The sequence below is a fragment of the Sinocyclocheilus anshuiensis genome, unplaced genomic scaffold, assembly GCF_001515605.1.
Source record: "Sinocyclocheilus anshuiensis isolate Anshui unplaced genomic scaffold, SAMN03320099.WGS_v1.1 scaffold1184, whole genome shotgun sequence".
Lineage (NCBI taxonomy): Eukaryota > Metazoa > Chordata > Actinopteri > Cypriniformes > Cyprinidae > Sinocyclocheilus > Sinocyclocheilus anshuiensis.
Genome location: NW_015547647.1, coordinates 1,440,294 through 1,454,274, shown reverse-complemented (window position 1 = coordinate 1,454,274; position 13,981 = coordinate 1,440,294). Strand labels below are relative to the sequence as shown.

The 13,981-nt window shown below is 37.7% G+C and overlaps 1 long non-coding RNA gene across 1 annotated transcript in view; it reads left to right on the top strand.

Moving 5' to 3' along the window:
• The window catches only part of LOC107701960 (uncharacterized), an 18,683-nt gene extending 8,984 nt beyond the window's left edge, over positions 1 to 9,699 (top strand). The window contains exons 3-4 of the long non-coding RNA XR_001635716.1: positions 6,189 to 6,194; positions 9,613 to 9,699. This is a non-coding gene — a long non-coding RNA (uncharacterized LOC107701960). The remainder of the gene's footprint in view (positions 1 to 6,188; positions 6,195 to 9,612) is intronic.
• The last annotated feature ends 4,282 nt before the right edge of the window (positions 9,700 to 13,981 follow it).

Here is a 13,981-nt window from a genome sequence, read left to right as displayed (position 1 = left end):
ATCCATCCATCCATCCATCCATCCATCCATCCATCCATCTATCTATCTATCTATATACATACAGTTATTTCCTGCTAGAAATGCCATAACTGCAGGTAAAAAAGAATGAGTGAGTGATGAGAGTGTGGTAAGATGACACCGCTTGTACAGCTCTTGTGTAACTCCAGACACAGTGTCTCCACATGAGCACACTGGACTCATCAGACCTGCTGTCCTCTGGCTGCAGTCCACAGGGAGCTGCTGTCACTGACTAGCCGACAGGCCTGATGAGACAAATGGTTATGTAAATTGTAATATGAGCTATTTAAAGTTATGAAGGTGTAGAAAAGTTGCCAAATTTAATTTCACTGCAGTAAAGGGGAGGTCTAATGTGATTTCATGCATTCTGACTTATCTGGAGCTGCTCTCGTACTGCTTTTAGCTGGCGAGTAAAGACAGAAATGACATTATATAAGAGTACATATATGAATACTGTCCATCTATAGTTCAAAACTTAGCAAGCTATTTTCACTGCCTACTGTACAAATGGGCAGCATCCAAACCCTCACAGCAGGCTGATTTTGAATGCACTCATTGGCAACATGTTAATGTCAAACCATATTACGCTTAAGCACAACACCTATTAAAGGGGTGGCCTAATGCCATTCCATGCATTCAGTTATTTACACTGTTAAAGAGTTGGATTCTCATGCTAAACATGGACAAAGTTTCAAAAAACAAGTTGGACGTATGACAGAGTATTTCTGTGCCAAGTACACTCCTTCAGGGTTCATATATATTTGGGAAAGATTTTTTCGAGTATGGCCCTGTATGACGAGCGAGAGCAAGAGCAGCCCATCAACGGCCCTGTCCCAAATGGCACACTTCATGTGCACTTTCGGTCTTGAGGACTCACAATGGCCGCTGCGTGCGCATGCCTGTTAAGTCCACGAGACCGTAGGGTGTCCCATTCCTCATTTTAGCTTTCATAAGTGAAACATCATCGTAAAACATCTTAAAAAATAAAAAACATATAAAACAATATACAGTCCAATCAAATTTCTAAATAAAAATCATTTCCCCAAAATATATCCATTTTACATTTGCAAACTGTTATTGAGTATTTTAACTGAAGAATAGAATAATTAAGATTTATAAATCTGGCAACATACTGTACCATCTACCAGAGGGTAACAACTTATACTTTGTATGTGTATTACTTTTAGAAGTGACTTAAGTTCCCAAACATTAATAATAATCAATTACCTCATTTACATCCGGGCTTAAAAATCTGTGAAGCTTCGAAGCGTGTTAGCAGGTTAAAACTGTTCAGAACAACCACTGACATTCAACAAATGTAAATCCAATTGATTCAATCAGCATTAGAGATCATTAAATATCCATATAGAGCCCCTGAGCACATCTGAATAACCAATCTACATTATAATAGACAGCAGTGACCTTTCCATCTGACCCCAATCAATATACCTTACTGTAAGTCTCTTCCTTTATAATTACACCAAAATGGCTTTTAACCATTTTTACCAAATCAGATCCATTCTGTGGCCTTCCTCTCCCAATGGCAAAACAAGAAGAAATGTAAAATTCTACGCTTATATAATGCTTGCATATGAAATATTCTGTAAGTATGCCAGAGCAGTATGCTTCATTTTGTCAATGCTTGAATGAATGTTACATTCTCAGATTAGATACTCTTGTAAATGCATTTCGGAGATTGATGTGGAAGTAAAGAAATTGTTGAATAAAGTTTTTATTAATTCATTAATTTATGTTAATTTATTTATTTATTATATTTACACATAAAAATCATTACTGTGACCTAATGAAATTAAGGTTGAACCAATGGAGTCACATGGACTACTTCAATGATGTCTTCACTTTTCTGGGCCTTGACAGTGGTAGTTGTGTGTAGGCTGTTAAAGAAGGGACAGAAACCTCTCAGATTTCATTATAAATATCTTCATTTGTGTTCCAAAGATGAACGAAATTCGGAAACAGGTTTGGAACAACATGAGGGTGAGTAGTTAATGACAGAATTTTTGGGTGAACTACCCCTTTAAATGGATTACTCTCTGCAATGTAAAGAAAACGTATTTGCATATCATTTCACTTTCAAATATGTATGAACATGTTTGAATTTATGACTGTATTTTTCTCTCTGTATATCTGTGTCTCGCTCTCTCTTTCATGTTGCCTTAATAGTTCCTTAAATGTCACATCTCAAAATAACAGAGGCTCTGATTGGCCCCGGAGCAAACGTCCTGCCCAGCCTCTCAGCCTGAAGCTGACATCTTCATCTCAGGGATGAGTACATGCACTGAGGAAGACGTCTTGGAGTACATTGACTGCCTGTGTTTCTTATATCTGTTTAATTAAGTGCAGTAACAGTGAACACTACAGGCCTGAAGCTTAATGAATCAGTGACACTGAGCTGAGATTGATTCCTTCAGGACAGCTGCAACACCACACTGGCAGCTCATGTCAGTGGCTTACATCACATTATTTGGCTGTGGTCATACCATAGATTTTTTTTTTTTTTTTAATAATTTTATTAATTGTTATTCAAGGTTGTTTTCCATATGTGACCCTGGACCACAAAACCAGTCTTAAGTCGCTGGGGTATATTTATAACAATAGCCAAAAATACATTGTATGGGTCAAAATTATAGATTTTTCTTTTATGCCAAAAATCATTAGGATATTAAGTAAATATCATGTTCCATGAAGATATTTTGTAAATTTCCTACTGTAAATATATTAAAACTTAATTTTTGATTAGTAATATGCATTGCTAAGAACTTAATTTGGACAACTTTAAAGGCGATTTTCTCAATATTTAGATTTTTTTTGCACCCTCAGATTCCAGATTTTCAAATAGTTGTATCTCAGTCAAATATTGTCCTATCAAACCATACATCAAAGGAAAGCTTATTTATTCAGCTTTCAGATGATGTATAAATCTCAATTTCGAAAAATTGATCCTTATGACTGGTTTTGTGGTCCAGGGTCACATATTTGCTTTCACATTTTGAATTAAGCAGGCTTTGAACGTAAAATGAGTAAAGCTCTAACTTGCAGGTTGTGCGTTTTCTGCCAGCTCTAAATTGGGGGTTATGTTGTATACATTTCCATTTGCAAATGTAACATGAATTAAATTTAATTATCATCATAAATGATTTTTTATTCATCTTGGTTAATTTATAAATATTTTTTTCCAATTATTAGATCATGTTAGTTCATTATGGTATGGTGCTACATAACTTAAAACTGACGATAATTGAGACTAATGATTCTGAAAGAAAACGCGCAACTTAATGCACATCTGATTGACAGATAAACTATGAAAGCCTGTTTCTGCCACTAAATAAAAAAAGCTAATTGTGTCTTTTTAACAATTCTGACGTTTTCCTCACAATTCTGAGTTTATAGCTCATAATTCAATTTGTTTCTTGCAATTCTAAGAAAAATGTCAGAATTGTAATGTAAACTGGAAATCCAACTTTCTCGCAATTCTGACTGTTTTTCCTCATAATTCTGAGTTTACATCTCACAATTCTGTTTTTTTTGTAAGTTTCCACCACAGACAGGTTTTGACTTTTTTCTTGCAATTGTGCATTCATATCTCAGAATTCTGACAATTAATTGTAAGATTATATCTCACAATTTTGAGTAATAATCTTACAATTGAGAGTTAACATCTTTTTCTATATTACAATTGGGACTTTTTTCTTTGCAATTCAGCATTTATGTCTCAAAATTCAAAGTTCATATCTTGCAATTCTGAGTTTACATCTCGCAATTGTGACTTTTTTTCCCTTTAGGGGAAAAAAAGGGGGAAATAAAGGGGTTAAGTGTTGCTGCTACCCCGTGACAGCCGTCTGTCTCCCTGACTGAACATTTCTACCTTACGCAACACAAATTGAAAGCCAGGTCTCCTGTTTTGTCCTCCGGAAATTTAACAGCTCCCGCAGAGAAAATGAAACACCTTGTAGTTACATCCTAACCAGACTAGAGCGACAGAAAAACAGAAGCTTTTGCGCCCACATCCACCACGTTCTCAACACAAAGGCTTCTTGAGGACAGCTATGCTTCTGCTAGCTGTAAGAATGGGCATATGACAGCTCACCTGTCAGACGAAGGACTTGAGATATCCCATAATCCCTTTCAGACAAGGCTGTACTGTTGCTACAGGAACTCGGTGCATCAATGGCCTGAGGTTCCAACCCCTGGAGATCTTCTTAGTTAGCCATGCATTTCTGCACACACAGATCAGCCCTGGAGGTCACCGCATTAGCCACACACTATCACTTCAACGTGACATATGTTCGCAAGATGAGCGGCTATGTGTTGTGTTGAGGACATAAAACATATATTGTGCTGTGCTGAAAAATTACGAATTAAACTTTTTATTGTGTGCAGTACAAGACATCTGAAAAGAATAAACTATCATTGCAGCAATGCATTTTTTCCCCAATCAGCTTTATGTAAAACTGCTCTTCAGAGACGTTCAGCTGGCGACATCAGTGCTGTGAAAACCTCTTGCTCCCTGAAGTGCATGCAGTTTTTGATTCTGTAACAAAAAGGAGAGAAATATGTTAGAATCTGGCTTTATGCAATAACAACAAATCAATTAAATTGCAAACATCGCAGATTAACACAAATGACATCATTGATTTGTTGGGTCTGTAACATATAAGGTGTGAGTACTTGTATTATATGCATTTTTTTGTGTCACAACAAATAATCACAGTAAGCTATACATGAATGAATGAATAGAAATAACATTAATATTATAATATTATCAAAAAAAATATTATTAATCAAATAAATAAATAGGGTTAGTACTTGCATCATTTGTATTTTTTGTCTGTAATAATAACAATAAAGTTATAAACAACAAATAAACAAACACATTTAGAACAACATGTTTCAATGCAATGCTGGAAATAAGATTAGCCTAAAAAAAAATTAATAATTTATCACAAAACAAGCAATTATTAAAAGTTATCCGCTCAATAAATACCAAAAATGTATTGAGAATAAATTGGATAATAACAAATAATAACAATAGTTATAAACAAACAAATAAAATACATTTAGAATCACATGCTTAACATGCTTTTCAATACAATGATGGAAATAAGATTAGCCTTTAAAAAATCTTTAGAATAATTACATAATTCATTACAAAATCAGCAATTATTAAAAAAAAGTGTTTTTATCTCAATAAATGCTAAAGATTTAGATTCAGTACTTGTATTATTAGTATGTTTTGTCTGTAATAACAGCAGATAACTACAATAATAAATCAGTCAATCAAACAATCAATCAATAAATGTTTTTAAATAATGCTGGAAATAAAACTTAAAAAAATGTATATTAATCAATTTATCACAAAAATCAGAAGTTATTCAAATAGTTATTAGATGCAGTTATAGCAAGGGAATAATTTTCTCCTAATAAAAATGACTTTTCCCTGCGATACACGTGTTTTTACATCGCTGCTTGGACACAACCAAAATGTCGGAGGTGTTGGTTTCGTAAGATGGAATAGCATGTCCTCGGCGTATTTTCCTGATGAGTCCTCTCTCAGGCCCCATTGCACTGGAATAAGTGACTGCTCACACCATTCTGAATTTTTCATTGGCCCCTGCAGTTCGAGACTCACATAGTCTCACAGGTGTCTGCTACAAGAATGTGTGTGTGAGAGAGAGACAGGTCACCTGATCTCAACCCAAATCAGTTAGACAGTCATTCTAGACTTTAATCGGATCAGGTCAAGAAGTTTTGACCGACAAGGGCAAGTGTGGGAACCAGAGACGGATTATTTGTGTGAGTGACTCTTGTGTGTTTATATACCATCCATCCATCCATCCATTCCTTTTCTAGTAAATAAGTGGTTAAGTGAATGTCTCTTTTCTGTATTTATTTCATGGCGTGAGTTTATGTGTTTGAGAAAGTAATTTGTTTAAACAGCATGATGTCTTCTAGTGTTTCAGAGCGGGATGTGGAAGACCAGTGTGCACAAACTCGGTCCTGGAGGGCCGGTGTCCTGCAGAGTTTAGCTCCAACCCTAATCAAACACACCTGAACCAGCTAATCAAGCTCTTACTAGGCATACTAGAAACTTCCAGGCAGGTGTGTTGAGGCAAGTTGGAGCAAAACTCTACAGGACATCGGCCCTCCAGGACCGAGTTTGGACACCCCTGCACTAGAAGGTCATTTGGTTAAAGGATGTTTACCCAAACGTTCTGTGTTGTTTAGGTCCAATTGAACCCTGGAATGTATAAGGCAAGCCATCTATCACATCATATTGGAACTGAAAGTAGCATAAACTGGATGCAAAAAAAGACCATATGTGTTAGAAGCAAAATAAACTTTTCTATATGAAATCATCTGCTACATGACTAATCTCTGTCATATAGAATTTCCAAATCAATATAAACCATATTTAAAAGTTAATTATAATTTAATTGATTTAAACAGGTGGGCTCCCCTGTTGGTTAGGTATGTTTTGAAGCATGGCAGCTGTTTCCAGCTGGTTTAAGCAAGTCCTAGTTCGTCATGAGCTGGTTTAAGATGGACCTGAGCTGGCCCTGAGCAGAAGCTAGTTGCTCAACCAGCTTAGGACCAGCACATGACCAGCTTAAACCAGCTGCCATGTTTCAAAACATACCTAACCAGCATATGCCGTTTTTTTTTTTCAACAGGTCTATCCTATAATAAAAATGTTTCAAAAGAAAAACCACATTCAAAGCATGTTTCACAGTGAAAATACTTTGGCATTAAGGGTTCAAGAGCAGTTTTAGGCTCTAAAGATGAAGGTCTTAATCTAACCACTCAGATCTGAGAGGTTTTACACAGTCAAAGCACTAGTCACTTTACACAGAGAGCTCCTGTAGCCAGACACAGTACGATTGCAAGGGAGGCTTTCATCTACTGCCCTCAGGTTAGTTATGGAAAAGTTTTTAGACTCAAGCAAATAGATTTCTTTTACAGATCTTGATAGATTTTTGACCTCAGTCTGAAGGTACATTATTCAGACAAACACATACATAATTTATGGTCTGTCCATCTGCCACTCTCTCTGGACTCTCTTGTTTCTGGCTTTCAACCCATTTCTTCCAGGTATTGACCAATCGTAGATAAAATTGCCCACCTCTGTAGTCTAGCCACAGGAAACCGCATCACTCTGTCCCTCTGTCCAGTCCAGCTTTATGCAACATCTGCTGAACAGTGGTTTGATTTCTCCATATAATCATCTGTGACTAAATGACAACCAAACATGAAGGGCATCCGTGTCTGTTTTATAGTGCCCACTCTCTTTTTTTCCGGAATAATTTTGCATTCTTGGTAATCGTGAACATCTGGTGATTGCCATCTGCTGCAATGATGTGTGGATGGGACACAGAGATTATAAGACTAAAAAAATATATTAATGTTGGGGTTCAGGCTGGCAGGGTTATTTAGAGACAGCAGAAGGTCAGAATTGTTTATAAATACAAATAATTACAAATATACATATTCTGTATTAGCAAAACAACAATCCACAGAAGCCTATTCATGCTTACATACTTTTACTTATTACAAATGACTGGAGGTCACCAGGTAATACTAATCCCGTGCGAATAGGGCTTATGACTATTTCTTACCAAACACTATGATGTAAGATTCACAAAGATGGAATTTATAGCTGGGCTGCCATTTATCTTGTCCAAGGCCAAAAGAACGTCACATATGGAGCCCTGAGCAATGGAGCAAAATAATGAGTCATCTTTCACATTTTCAACATCCCAATGTCTTTATAATTGGAAAAAGCCAAAGTAAGCTTTCAAACATGGTGTTAAAGGTGCAGTATGTAATATTGACAACTAGCGGTTGAAATTAGTACTGCAGTTCAAATTAAAAATATTATTTCTCCCACCCCCGCCCCCTCCTCCTCAGACTCGATGCTCATGCTGGTTGTCAGATTGAGGACACGCAACTGGAACGAGCGCAGCTGACAATGGAAGGCAACAAGCCTTACACTGCAAGTTTATGAGTTGATTTATCTGTGTTTTAATATGAAATACTTTTATTCAGCAAGGATGCATTAAATTGATTAAAAGTGAATTTAAAGACATTTGTAATAAAAAAAATAAATAAATTTGTTTCAAATAAATGCAGTAACTTTATATTCATTACAGAAAACGATCATGGTTTCCACAAAATTATTAAGCATTGTTTTCAATATTGATAATAGTAATAATAAATGTTTCTTGAGCAGCAAATCAGCATATTAGAATGATTTCTGAAGGATCATGTGACACTGATAATAACTAGAGTAATGATGCTGAAAATTCAGCTTTGCATCACAGGGATAAATTATATTTTAAAATATATTACAATAGAAAACAGTTATTTTAAATTGTAATAATATTTCACAATATTATTATTTTACAATAATTGTAAAAATTGCCTTGGTGAGCATAAAACATTTATTTCAAAAATATTAAATCTTACTGACCCCATCTTTTCATGATCAGATTTTATTGATCTGATCAATAAAAAGGAATAGTGACCATGTATATATTCTCCCATAGAAAGACAGAGAGAGCTGGGAAAGTACCAGGATAAAAGGATGATGAAAGGATGCTGCTGCTGACTGAGCATTATGATCATTAAATCATAAGAGGTATTTCAGAGAGCGCTGAGAAAAACACAGGAATATTAAAACTCCTCTCTGACTGACTGCAATGCAGAGAAACAAATAAAGAGAGAAATATCAGAAAAACCAAAGCTCTCCCTTCAACCACTGTTGATAAACGATTCAATTAGTTTAAAGGCGAAGCGTGTCTTTTTGTTCAATGTCCTTTGTTACTTTATCTCGCTTCAGTTTAATATACAGAGAAAATGTCACTAATTCTACAAGCTTACTGAAAGAATACAAGAATCAAATAATTTGATTGAATAAAATCACCTTTTGGAATCTTTGTTAAGTTGTTCTGTTTGTATTATATAGGTTACATCATTACACATGGGGACTTACAAGTGCATGGAATTGAATCAGAAAGATTAATTCCCTTAAAGGGGTCATAGGATGCCCATTTTCCACAAGTTGATATTTTATAATTGGAAAAAGCCAAAGTAAGCTTTCAAACATGGTGTTAAAGGTGCAGTATGTAATATTGACAACTAGCGGTTGAAATTAGTACTGCAGTTCAAATTAAAAATATTATTTCTCCCACCCCCGCCCCCTCCTCCTCAGACTCGATGCTCATGCTGGTTGTCAGATTGAGGACACGCAACTGGAACGAGCGCAGCTGACAATGGAAGGCAACAAGCCTTACACTGCAAGTTTATGAGTTGATTTATCTGTGTTTTAATATGCCTCTGGTCATAGAGCTTTTTAGATGGATGCCGAGGCTTTTTAGGTTGGGTAGAACCTGCGATGTCTGAGCCAGTTCGTTTGCTGCCTTCAATGGCTTCAATATGCTGTGTTTTCCACCAACTGGCAACCCGGGGATTTCGAAATACTATTTGTTAAACTCGCAGTGAGTTTCCCCTTAAATTCATTTTCCCATAATGCCTTGCAACCACCAGGACAGAGCAAGCGGAGCTGAAGACCACCAGGGCGGAGCAGGCCTAGCTGAGGACCACCACAGCAGAGTAGACGGGACCGAAGATCCCTACGGCGAGGCAGACGACCACCACAGCAGAGCAGATGGGACCGAAGATCCCCAGGGTGGAGCTGAAGACCACCAGGGCAGATCAGGTGAAACTAGAGACCACCAAAGCTGATCAGGCAAAACTGAAACACACAGCACATGTAGGTTAGAAACAGCCCCTGTGGCCGTAACATGACAGGCAGAGAGCTCAGGGACGACCTCCATGGTCGTGTCGGGTTAAGCTGAGGGTTCAGAAATTGGCCACCTTGGCCGTGACAGAACAGGCAGAGAGTTCAGGGACAGCCTCCTTGGCACCAACACAGGACTGAGCTCCGGGGCTTGAGTGGACTCTAGCACAGATTTACGGACTGGAGAGGATTCATGGACTGGAATGGGAGTGGACTCAAAGGCTGGAGTGAGCTCTGGCGCTGACTTGTAGACTGGAGCGGGATCTGGAGTGGACTCGTGGACTGGAGCGGATTTGTGGACTGGAGCACACTCTGGAACGGATGTATGGACTGGAAAGAGCTCAGGAGTGGATTCACAGACTGGAACAAGTTCTGGAGGAGTAGTTGAACAGTGTGTAGCCCAAAAATGCAAGATGACTACCGCCATTACAGGAAGGGTAGTGGAAGGTGGGAGAACCTCTGAGAATGCCAGGCTTGAGAGCACTGAGGCCGTGGAGCTGGGGATGCCAGCCGTCCACGAAGAAATATCATCAAGCATATCTCATCTCAACAAGTCATGTGTGTCAGGAAAACCCATAACATAGTCCTCACTGGAACATGTACCTTGGCGGAGAAGCATCATCTTCACTGCTGGATCCATTATTGGCGAAGTCTTCTGTTTTCTGTTTTCCTGTTCTTTGATTACTGCCCGTGTCCTGGATTTCTCTTTCCTGTCTTGCCCCCCGGATCTGTATGTCTGTTTGGACTGATTACCTGTGCTCTGACCTACTGCCTATTTCATGGACTGAGACTTTGGATTGTGCTATCAATAAACTGCATTTGGATCCTCAATCTCCGTGTCCATGTGCAGTTCATGACAATCTAGCTGTGGCGTTGTTTTTCGGAGAAACAAGTATGTGAACTTTGCATGTTTCCTAAATTCCTGTGAATGTATTACGGTGTTTTTATGCTTTGGTACAGTAAAAAAAAATTACATACAGCACCTTTGTGACTTGGTGCCTGTATAGGCCTGGTATTAAGATGCATTTTCGTTGAACCAATCACAAGTGGCCGATGCTAAATACAGGTGTAAAAAGGGTTTAAAAGATTTTGAGCTTGTCCGTTTTCGACCACTTCCAGAGGTAGTCGAAAACACATTTGCCCGGATTGTGTGGTCAAATGTGTTTGAACAGACACTAAAGACCGCCTCCACTGCCTACCAACCTAATTCTTAAAAAAGAACAAGAATTAGTTTGACATTCTTAAACAATAATTAGTTTGAAGGCGAAAAAAATGTAAAAAGCATTTTTTCACTTACCATTCCTGATTTTAACACGAACCCACAGTGTTCGGCGTAGTTTTGCGGCTATCAAAGTCGAAACAAAAGCTGCTGCTCTTCTTATAATTTTGCGTTGTCTCCTTTCACATTCATATGTAAGTAGCATGAGCTTATTTCCGATTTTGGATTGAAAGATCAGAAAAAGCCGATACATTCATAGAGTACAACCACCTGCAAACCCTCCTCTCAAAAAAATCAGTAAAGTTGGTAGAAAGTGGACAAAAGAGATGGATTAAAACACAAGGTGTAAACGGGAATGTGTCTCCCTCATCTTCTTGTGATCCAATTGACCAAAACATATCTTATTAGCAGGTGTAAACAGGGCCTTAATCATAATCGTTTAGCTTTAACAGTTTTGTTAACAAATCAAGCATATCTGCACTATCATACAACAACCAATGCAAAAACCAGCCTGGAAGGTTTGGCTATGAGAATAGAGTGCTGCAGCTATGACGTATGTTTGTTGCCCAAAACCCGGAAACGAGTTAGCATTTTGACAAAGTCAGTTGGTCTCTCTGTTTTTTCTTCTTCTGATATTTATACAGAATACATCGGTAACTTTTACTTATTTTAAAAAATACGGCTGTTAACAAGTGGCTAAATTGGACTACAGCGGTTGTCCGGTGCATTAAACACACACATTTCAGTTCAAACAACTTGTAAAAGTGCATGTAGCATCCTATGACCCCTTTAAAAGATTTTTTAAAAACACCACTATAAACATTCCTCTAGTGGTTTGAAGGTTCAGGGGAGACAAAAATCTAATAAATAAAAAAGCTCTGTATAAAAACAATTGAACTTAATGGAAAGCCCTGATAGAAAAAACACGTGTGTCAGTGTTTGCTCTGGTCTCTGTAAGAAACCTAAGAGGATGACACTGTGTTCTGTGAAAATATCTAAGAATGACACATAATCATTAGTGGGATTGTGGCCATTGACTCCCTGTTGCTTAGTCATCAGGGCAAGAAAAAGTAGACATCAGAAATCAATGAAAGAGAAACAAACAAAGAGCTACGGTTTCTTCAAATGTCCAGGAGCCTAAGGCCATAATATCTGTTCCTCTCGACCACAGGAATATGGAACATATTACTCATTCACAGAAAGTTCAGATTTGTGTATTGTCATTAAAAGTAGGCCTATTATTTGTGAAGTTTAGGGTGAGGGGTTGAAAGTGATACCTCAGAATTGATTCTATAGCCCTATTCGCACGGGATTAGTATTATCTGGGGTCCTTGAAACGAGTTAGCATTTTGACAAAGTCAGTTGGTCTCTCTGTTTTTTCTTCTTCTGATATTTATACAGAATACATCGGTAACTTTTACTTATTTTAAAAAATACGGCTGTTAACAAGTGGCTAAATTGGACTACAGCGGTTGTCCGGTGCATTAAACATCGTCATGTCGAACAGGCAAACTCTGTTCTGTTCACTATTTTTTTTTTTATTAAGCCTGAAAGAGTTGTCAGAAGCTTGTGTAGTTATTTTATAGACTACATTTAGCTTTTTACTTCGGGCAGTTGTATTTTGGCTTAAAAAATCCTAGTTGTGAACAAAATGTGTAAAAATCATAAACTATGTTGGTCACAGTGCTTATTTTCTGCAATAATCCAAAAGCCAATGGGAAAACAGGATAGAATGCTTGAGAGAGCAATAAATTCTTTGCATGTTGTCTTATAGCGTATACAGTGTTGTATTAAGTCTTTGCATAGTCGCCTCATTTGTTTTCCCTGGCCCATATACGTTGTCTTACACGATTTTTGTCGTCATAAGCTGCAAGGCCATAATTCAGCAAGTGATGTATCCACCAGAGCCTAGATAACTACATCATCAATCATACAGAGGCTTCATGCCGTTTGTGCGTAGTTTGGAAATCTGCACATTCAACAAAACCAACTTTACCAGCTAGTCTGCTGTACCCCTGATGCCCCAATTTCTGTCTCTCCACAGGAAGTCATCATTGTGTGAGGTTTCATTCTCATCTCCATAGCAACAACGTGTTTTTTTTTTTTTGTGTGTATGTTTGATTTTGTGGAGAGCGTATTTATTAATTAATCTGATTGCCTCTTGTAGTTCAGACAGAAATCATTATGCTTATTCAGATCCACCCTGGTGGTAGATTAAGCCTTGCTCATTGACCCTGTTGTTTTCCCCAACACATTCATCTCCACAGTTGTTTGGCTGCTCAGGGAATGCATGTGAAAATGAAATATTGGACCATCTCGAGAAAATCTTAATCACACTTCAACACAGGAAGCAGAACGCTGTTGTTTGCAGAGACGGGACCCTGGTAAGTCAAACCCTTTGGTTGTATGTGAGAGGCAGGTGAGGTGGCTTGTGTTTCAGTTGCGTGTAAACACATCCCAGGTCGGTAACAATGAAAACGGGCACATGGTAATCCAAGCAGCCCAGCCCGTGCCAAGGTCTGCCCTCACGCTCACCTTAGTAAACACAAACGCAAAGCTGCTTTATCCACGATAAAATAATATGCCTGAACTATGATAATATTTCAAAATGACAGCACGCAGATCTGATGAAGCAGCATAATCAAGAAAAGGCATATAGGCTACAAATTCGCTAATGTGTCCAAACCAGTTTCCAACGGCTGTCCACATCAAGTGGAAATGCTATGGTAAAAAATGAATTTACATATATTTGAAGATTATTTTGGAATTTGGAGCAGTAATAACATTGCTTGTTACAGTATCGGTTATACTAAAAACTCAAATTAACATGGAAAAGATTTCTAGCTGTTTTTAGAGATTTTTAACCACATCACACCTGGTCAGGGTATAGTATAAAATCATTTTAATTTGAAGGATGCATCATCTAA